The sequence below is a fragment of the Lineus longissimus genome, chromosome 4 (assembly GCF_910592395.1).
Source record: "Lineus longissimus chromosome 4, tnLinLong1.2, whole genome shotgun sequence".
In the NCBI taxonomy this organism is placed as follows: domain Eukaryota; kingdom Metazoa; phylum Nemertea; class Pilidiophora; order Heteronemertea; family Lineidae; genus Lineus; species Lineus longissimus.
In genome coordinates this window covers 9,833,255-9,843,066 of record NC_088311.1, presented here as the reverse complement: position 1 = coordinate 9,843,066, position 9,812 = coordinate 9,833,255, and the positions used below count along the sequence as shown (strand labels likewise).

At 40.5% G+C, this 9,812-nt stretch overlaps 1 long non-coding RNA gene across 1 annotated transcript in view; it reads right to left on the bottom strand.

Moving 5' to 3' along the window:
• Nucleotides 1–289: 289 nt before the first annotated feature.
• The window catches only part of LOC135485873 (uncharacterized), a 62,181-nt gene continuing 52,658 nt past the window's right edge, over nucleotides 290–9,812 (bottom strand). Inside the window, exon 3 of the long non-coding RNA XR_010446644.1 lies at nucleotides 290–1,088. This is a non-coding gene — a long non-coding RNA (uncharacterized LOC135485873). The remainder of the gene's footprint in view (nucleotides 1,089–9,812) is intronic.

Sequence of the window (9,812 nt, the reverse complement as noted above, 5' to 3'; positions counted from 1 at the left end):
CAAAAGTTGGCAAGTGTGGTTTCAAAATTTGGAGCTATGTTTGAACGATCTGTAGAATGTATTTTGGCATAACTTGTAAATGATGATATGGGATGTCACTTTTGACTATCACTGTACTGACTGACGAGGAAGGTTCCTTATACAGAGGAGAACTGTTCTTTTCAAAGCTATGCTTTACAATTCACCTGATTGGTCAATAACATGCACAAATTAACCAATCAGAAATTGGGTCGTTAAAATTAAACCACAGTGTAGCACCATTGAGGCATATACAAAACAAGATGACAGAGGTTTAGAAATATAATTTTTCACATTATTCCATAGAAAATACAACAATTTTCGATGTCCATTGTTAAGTCCGATGTAGCAAAATCCCTCATGAATGTCATGAAACTTTCAGTCACTGGTCTAGCTGTAAGTATACAGACTAAACTGACCATGCACAACTAGCTAAAGAAAGAGACACAGTCAGTATTACAGTCCTAAAGAGTTTTTTTAGGAAATGTTAATAAAATCCAGCAGTGACAATTTCAGGTACATAACTTTAAAAAATATTTTATTAACGGACACTTTTCCAAGTGGTAATCCATTCCCAACAGTTAAGAAAAGTCCCCCCCCATCAATCCATGCATGATTATGGGCCAACAAATATTTAGTTCCTTGATTTGTCAATTACCATATTGTAGAAGTTATCCTTATCCAACGAGAATCCGTAGTTATTTGCAAGAATTCGCCAATAAAACACGGGCCACATTTGTGGAATGGAAAGCAGCAGGTATCTCGGCACATTTCTCAGATTGCATCAATTCCTCGGGTCCAGAATTTTGGCAAATTATCGTCAATTTCCGGCACAATCTTCACAATATGTCACTAATCCCTTTGCAATACACTTGGCTCGACTAAAACAATGGAAACTGATTACCATAATGAGGGATATTCCATGAAACGTGGGGTTGGCAGGCTGGTCGTGATTGAGTGCGGAGGCAGGGAAAGCGGTGAAGCTGTGACGGTAAGCAGAGAGCCAACCATGCAGAAGCGAATCCGGACTTACCAAAATCTAGGACAGCCATCTTTTGGACGTTTAAACCCTGAAATAGGTAAGACAAATAATGAGAAATGTTTGACACGTCATGATACTCTAACAAAATTATGTTAGACTACTCAAATGCAGCTCACTGATTCTTAGCTCTGGATCGACTAAAAAAATTGTACTCTGCTCTCTTGAAGGTTGTGAACAAATTTGAGGTATGTGATGACAAATGGACAAAGGTCAAGAAACGGGTCAACGAAAAACCTGGTAAGAACTTCTCGAGCGTTCTAGATTGTCATTGGAGACAGAGTTTGTGGAGCTTGATCATAATTTCTACATTCAAAGTATTGAATTTTTGTTCCCACTTCTTTCAAATTGGTTATAAATGTGACTTGCTCTGTCAAAAGTTTGCTCTTGGGATCACAAAACGGACACTGGATGATATAATTTCACACAAAAGTACCTTCAAAATGATGAATGGCAAAGTACAGCGGACAAAGTCACAACCAGAAGACTGGGATAGCACCACTTTAATGAAATGGCCAGGGCCATTGTGCTCACCTCATGTGGAGGAAAGATGGATAAAGAGCATGGTATTGTGTCATGTAGTGTTAGGTTTGATGTAGGTCCAAGCAATTACAATTTCCCCAAAATGGCCAATTTACAGTACATTCGACCTCTGTGACCTTGAAAAGTAGGTCAAATCAAAGAAGACCCTGGTGACACATTGAATGGTAATGGTACAGCGGACAAAGTCACAACCAGAAGACTGGGATAGCACCACTTTAATGAAATGGCCAGGGCCATTGTGCTCACCTCATGTGGAGGAAAGATGGATAAAGAGCATGGTATTGTGTCATGTAGTGTTAGGTTTGATGTAGGTCCAAGCAATTACAATTTCCCCAAAATGGCCAATTTACAGTACATTCGACCTCTGTGACCTTGAAAAGTAGGTCAAATCAAAGAAGACCCTGGTGACACATTGAATGGTTGTTAGAATTAGATGTACCTATGATATAAAATTGGTGCCAATCGGGCAAGTCATTACTAGGAATAATGGCATTTTGAAGAATTTAGGATTTGGCCCCCTCCCTGGAGGCCAAACGGCAAATCAGATCGCACCAAACTTCGGTCCTGAGATCACCTGACCAAGGGGTACATGTGTACTTAATTTGTGATCAATAGTCATTGCAGTTCAGAAACGTGCCATAGTTACGGCCTGACGGCGAATTTATGCCATTTGACCTCTGTGACCTTGACAAGAAGGTCAAATTAAAAACCTGTGTGACATATACTGTATGGTGGTTAGATGTACCCATGATATCAAATTGGTGGCAATCGGGCAAGAAGTTAAGGAATAATCACATTTTTAAGGTTTTTGGATTTTGCCCCCTGGTGGTCAAGTGGTGAATCATATTGGACCAAACTTCGGTCCCTGAGATCACCTGACTAAGGGGTAAATGTGTACCAAATTTGGTATCAATAGCCATTGCAGTTTAGAAACGTGCCATCGTTACATCCTAACGGCCAATTTACACCATTTGACCTCTGTGACCTTGAAAAGGAGGTCAAATCAAAAACCCGGAGGATATATGATGCACCTTTGCTAGAAGTACCTACCATATTTTTTTCAAAATTTCCCGACTACTATTAAGGGAGATATTGCATATTTTCACTTTTAACGTTTGGCCCCCTGGTGGCCAAACCATGAAACGAATCGGACCGAAACTTGGTCTCCAAGGTGTCATTACATAAGGGTACATGTGTACCAAGTTTCAGCTCAATAGCTCTAACAGTTACGAAACGTGCCCTGCTAACGGACGACGGACGACGACGACGACGACGACGACGACGGACGACGGACGCCACGGTATGGGGTAAGCTCACCTCTGCTAAGAGGTGAGCTAAAAAGAATGAATTTGAGAGACACAGTTGTCGAACTGCATCTTAATTAAAGTTCTTAAACTGGGTATAGCATGAGAAAAGCTCGAATTTCTGATTACAAATTTTTCACAGACCATATGAACTTTTTGGTCTCACAGAGATTTGAGGGTGTGTGGCACAGGTGTACTTGATGGGAGAAAAGACATGAAAAGGCTTTTATGGTAGATCAATACCAGACTCCTGATAATGAGTCTGTGGGGCCAGCAGGAACGTATTCAGCAGCATCCTATGACACTTTAAAGGGAGACTATAGGTTTAGTCAGGTAGATTAGATTAAGTTGGATGAAGTCAACAATAGGGGTCTCCCTATCCCACAGCACAACAAAGTAAAGCCTGTTTGAGGAATACAATTATCTGAATCAAACATTACCCGATTCCCCAACTGTGCACACTAGTCACCTGAAGATTAACACTGATGAAATTAAAGTCATGCACTTTGAATGGAAATCTAATTACTTTATTGACATTTACAATGACGGTTTAGAATTCAATCGCGACAAGCTGCAGACCAGCCGATAATATTTTACCCCATCATTTTTATGTCCCCCTTGGTCAGATATCTCTGTACCTATGAAAACTCATCACACCTATAACTCTGCTGGTTGACAGGTCCAATGGCATTGGCAGTCCCTCGAGCCTGATTCTGACGTGACAGAGCATTTTGATGACCCATGATTGGGACATTTTTCGCAGGAATGACCAGCATTTGGAATGGATTGCCATGGCAGGATGTCCAGGCTGGAGTCATTAGGGCGAGTGTCAGCGTGAATGTTCTAGTCGGGAAGTACATATGACCAGATTACTGTATTATTAGTAAACTAGATTATAAAGATTTGAAACTCTAATACTGGACCGCTGGATCAAGGAAATTTTATTTGTTTGGTGGTGGTGGTGGTGGTGGTGGTGGTGGTGGAGGAGGGGGGTGTGGGGGGGGGGGGGGTGTGCACATTCAAGAAGTGATGAACATTAGAAAGTGTTATCCCCCTCCCCAAGCAAGTTTTCTGTGCAATGCTGGAGGAGGGGGGGGGTGTGCATCCAAGGAGATTAGTATCATTTCACAGGAATTGTGTGGGTACAGAAGCTGGATATTGGAGAGCGAAGTTGTCCAGTCTGCCAAGAGATTCCTGGGTCACCAGCGACATCCTACCTGACATCATGCACCGGATTACTTGGGAAATAGGCACAAACTGCTGGCACCACACAAAATTTAGGGCCTGGTCAATAATTGAGGGCCAACATGTAGCTTGGTTAGTAACAGGAACCTAGTGGTTGACTGCACAGTCAACTGATGATGATACCCTTCAAAAAAGGAAGGATCGTTTGTCAGTTATAGCTGTCGTCAAATTTTTCTCCAACATCAGCAGCAAAAGACCATGGAAGGTTAATGATGCCCTAGAGCAAGTGTCTGATTGTACATTCTGGGAACATTACTCCCTTTTGACAAGATCTAATAACTCCATAATGAAACAAATTACAGTTATAAAATCCAGTTATGGATTCAGCCCAACTAAGGTTGACATTCAAGTACATTTGTGTCCAAAGTACATTAACTTGTCTAACCAACTTCGTAGAAATGAAGTCAGATGACATCACCTCTTATCACGAACTCATTTGAGGTGAAAGCCACGCATCCGTTGGACCGCTTTTCAAGTAAAACCTAACTAAGATAATAATAATGTGATAGCACAATCAGTCAGCACTAACTCTGATATTATTCGTCTATGGCTAACATTACTAACAATAAAGTAAACAATTGGTTGTTCAGGAGACCAATCACGGACAAATACAACACATCGTTGATGAGCGGAGATGACAGAGATGCAACTAATAATCAATTGTGAAACGTGAAATCTTTTAACGCACCGCAGTCGTATAATTACATCTTTCGGCGTATCGAGCGCGTATCCCGCTTCAAAGTGTGCCACGCTTTGACACAGGATCGAGTTTCCAATCAGCACAATGCACCTTCCGATTTTGACGAGGGATTAATTTGAGGAAAACACATGAAACCCAATAAGTTTTTCAGTCTGATGGACGAGCCCCGCGGGGAAGTGGTGGTGCGCCGACACACGCTGAGCAGGTGACAGGAGCGCGGATGATTCAGGCAGGCATCAGATGGATTAAAAACAAGTTGTCAAAATACATGTATTACCATATAGATCTAATCAGTGAGATAAAAGGTGAAAACCATTAGTGGGGTTCTCAAACGAGAATATAGGAAAGCTAATTCGACAACAGATACAGCTGAGACACCATTCTGTAACTTATTTTTCTCCGCTGTCTCCGGTTTCCTCCCACATTACATTTGACAACCAAAATAACATAGATTTACTGAATCACACTGACACATCAGGTCCTAACAAAATCGGATATCATTTCTTGACTTTAAAATGAATCACAAGACACTTGAAGAATTCAACATAACATAACATAATATAACATAACGTAACGTAACATAACGTAACATAATGTAACGTGACTGACCTAACGTAACATACAGATTTATGTTTAAGTGCATTCATTCATGATGTATTAACATCATTGTTTGGTCTGACCGAGTGTGTGACCGAAGTGGTCATTCCCATCCAAAGATGATGGAGAGGTTCTTGATGCTTTCTACATTGTCACATTTTTTTCTAATGTCATGGATGAATTTGCCTTACTGTCAGAATAAACTGTTTCAATTGAACCCAACCTTTCGTATAAAAGGTCGACGTAAGCAGGTCACCTCATTATTTGCTGCATGAGCTCCACAGTGAGAGGTTCTCATAGTACATACACCATGCACTATGCACTGGAAGCTTCCTGGGTAAGTCACCAAGGAACCAAGGGTTCAGGAGCTGGGGGTTTAAAATATATTCACAGGGTTAAAATGGATGAACACGTCAAATGACTCTTAACTCTACTAACATTGATTGAAAAAGAGGAAATCTTGGCATCAACGACTCAAAAAATTGTCTCACAATCTCGAAGAGCACTTAACGTGAATCGAGGACAAAATTAGTCATGTCGATTGTTTTACCTGTGTAAATTAATTTGGCAAGGGTATTTGCCTTGAGTCATACCAATGAGGCAGAGTAGTGCTTGATAGGCAGGGACTACCAAGGGGAACATATATCACAATAAAATCACCTTTCCTGTCAGGGGCGTCACAGAGTGAGAAATGGCCAAAGAAAAGCTTTGAAAAAGAGGCAGGTTTTAAATACCCTAGGGGTTGGGTCAGGTTGGATTGAGTGAGGAGGTCATTGAGAGGGGTTAATCAGCACTTGAGTGGGCTGTACTGGGCAGTTATAACAGGTTTTGCTCATGATGATGCCTTGAATTTGAAATACAGTGGTCTTAAGGACACTCTCTCTATTAAGGACACTAGTTTTGGTCCCAAATAGGCAGTCTCCATTCAATTTGACGACTCTTATCAGGACACCTCTCTGTTAACAGTATTTGTCAGTCCTGAGGGTGTCCTTAATAGAGAGGTTAATGTATGTAAAGTTGATTGTCTGGGAAGGGACCACATCTTGAGAGAAACAATGTCAGCCTGTTTCATGGGTCAAGGGCCAAAATTGAGTGTTTCTTTCCCCTCATACTGTAGTTGTAACATGCTCTCAGGACAGGATTAGTTCCCATTCTGCACTGAAAATTACTTGCAATATGGATGCTTTAATTCAAGGGTTAAACAGTAAATAATCCAGTGATTCTCAAAATTAGATAGAGGTTCCTGGACCTGCCCTGGGAATGAACACAATCTCTAGCATTTCACTTTGTGAAGTAACATTATCGAATCCTATGAAGTCCCTTGGAGGAATATCTTAACAATCTCCTTCCCGAGCAATTCTTTGGATGAGACATATTAATGGAGTCTCCATTATTCTCACATCCTTGTGCAATCTCAGACAGGGAAGCTTGCGACAAAGTGCAATTTGATGAGATTCAAACTCGAGCCTGATGAATAGGGACCACAGACTTGAAAGACTTGGTCAACATTCGAGGAAATGGGTTTTGAATGTGTGATGTCTGCGATGATGAGACTTGGTCCAAGGTCATCATGACCAATTGATATACTGTCACTCTTCCTTAATGACAGACAATTATTCTAAGCCAGGAAAAAGTGGTCGGCAGATAATTTGTCAGAATAAAGAACCTGTTACAGATAATTGCACTGCCTCAGAAACACTCTTTGAAAGTGGTTAGAAATATTTCTATGGAATTCACGTCAGCAATTTTAGATACTTTGTCAATATCAACATGTCTTCAGAGGAGGATAACTCCCGATAAGCCATGGATTGCTTATGACCAGTCACCATAAAATCCTTATAGCTTTTGTGAAACAACTCTTCTGGTAAGCCTCTACCAGCAGTATGTTAGGAATGGACCATGTGGATGATCTTGGTATGTAAGGTGAAATGGGTTTAGCTATCCTTTCCATTTTCCCCAACTTTACCTTGTAGGTGTTCACTCCCTTGAAACAGCCAAATGAAGAATGGCAAGGCCACGATATGCAGAGAGAACAGCACAAATGGGGACAACCAGCCAGACCCCAAGACGAACAATTTTAGTCACCGCAACCTGCAACGGAGTCTAGAAACATGACGGTTGTATAAACTATACAAATGTTAGGCCCCTTTAACTTATACCATAAACCGATCCATGTAGGTAGTAGAATGGGGTAATTGTAGCCCCTGTCTGTGATATTTATTGATATCCCCATGCATCAAATAATGCAGGGGCTACAATTACCCCAATCTACCCTATACATCATGTTTCAGTCAAGTTATTAGTTACATTATTTGAGCAGTTGTATTTGAGTTAGAAAATCAATGAAATTTTATACTAATTTAACGAAAAGGTGGACGGTGATCAAACAATTCCAGACATGTCCTACTTGATACTCACTGAAAATTTATGCGATACACTTGAGCAATATTGGCTGTAGCTATTGACAGTGTAACTCGCTGCTGGCAGCTGATTTCAAAATATGGCAGCCCAAAAAGCAAAACAGCGAGGATGCCAGTGCTTCCACCTGGTGTTAGAAATATGCAACTAGCTGTTCCTCGGGAGTGTTATTATAATTATCTTCCAAGTTACCATCACACAGCAGAGCAACACTTGCGCAAATAGGATTATTAATCCTACCTTCACCGAACCATTAATAATTCATAAACAAATAACCGTCCCTAAATAAATCTGTGAAACAACAACTGGTCTCCACAGAGAGGGTATCAGCAAAGCCATCTTTAGCCAACAATTCCCATTTTGAGCTCAGGGGTAATCTATGGGGGTACTTCCACACAGAAAAGGGCCATAAGGGGATTGACTGTGTTAGTCTAAAGGATTGCCATCAAAACCAGGACATATGGCACAAGCTACTACCCCGGTAATGTTATTACAACAAGCATTAACCCTACTCTTTTCACTCTGAGCTCCTAAAAGTGTGGAGAAAAAAGTACTGAGGACTTTGTATACTGCCTATAATTAACCGCTCGTACTATAAAATCGAAAATATACACATGCCTTTTTTCTTGAGTTTTTTCGCATTTACAGAGAATCGCAAAATAAATGCCCCGAAAAAGAAACTATAATAGAATGACTGTTGGACTGACGTGTGGTTGTCAAAACACTAAATTAAAAGATGATAAGGTAACAATTACACAAAATGCCAAATGAAATGGCAGCAAATATGTCTAGGTTTACAGTATTAAGGGAAAGATGAAACTGTGCTTTGCTGCAGGTGCAAATAAAGGGGGGTAGAAAATCGAATTTGGGGGTAGAAATCGAATTTGTAGCAAAATACTAGGACCGAAGTGATGATGGAGTATTGACACAGGATCAATATGTAAAGGAAGCGTATACTGGGAAATCAATTTGGCCTTTTAAAGGTTGCATTTAAAGGGCGACTATAGGCAGGAGCTGGGTGGGTCAGGCTAAGTTACAAGAAGTTGCAGGTAGGTGTCTCTAGTACATTGGCAGTGTCCACGCTTGGACAGTGAATTCTTTTATCACTAAGAGCTTGAGTCAAACCAGGCTGAGTTTCCTAACTGTACACCTGGAGACCATCAACTGGACCAACAAGCTACTGCCCATAGTCCCACTTTAAAATATCCTTATGACACTCTATTCTCAAAGCGTTGTACATGTATGTCAAGATGATTCAGGCAAGTGAACATATACATTACTGATGATTGCATCAAGTATAGATACTCGATTGTATTGAAACAGGATCACTATGGGAAACGAACTAGTAAATGCATTGGGTGTTTCATAAGTTGCATTTAAAAGCTTCAAGTTTACATGTGGGGTTTGAATGCCATACATGATGATGAGAAACCACCACATGTTGGCTAATTGCTGGGTCTAAAATGGAAAGTTTATAGTCAAAGCGTGCCTGGTGCCTAATGCAACAACTATAATAGTTTTCACATGTTTTCCTAAAGCTTTACAAGTACGAAAAAATATTATCCAAGACTAGTGACTATTGACTAACTTGAGGCACGACAATTTACTTTTATTAGCATAGGCATTGCCTTTGCTAAATAAGTATCTTGCCTAAAAGGTATTATCCCTCTAATCCTTTTATATTAGGACAGTTCTTAGTAATGGTGCTACATTTTAAAAGCCTTTGGGAACGGGCCTACGCTACGGATTTGTACAAAGCTGTTAATTGTGAAGAACTAGCTTCAAATCCCTCTAGAGAAATTGCAATTCTTTTCAAACGAAAATGTTAAAAATATTAACAGTCTAAGACCTGATGACAAACATGAGATGAAAAGAGCAATCTACCAACGGCCAAAAGTGCCCAATGGAATTAATTTTCTGGTTACTGGCCATACTAGTAGAGACCCGC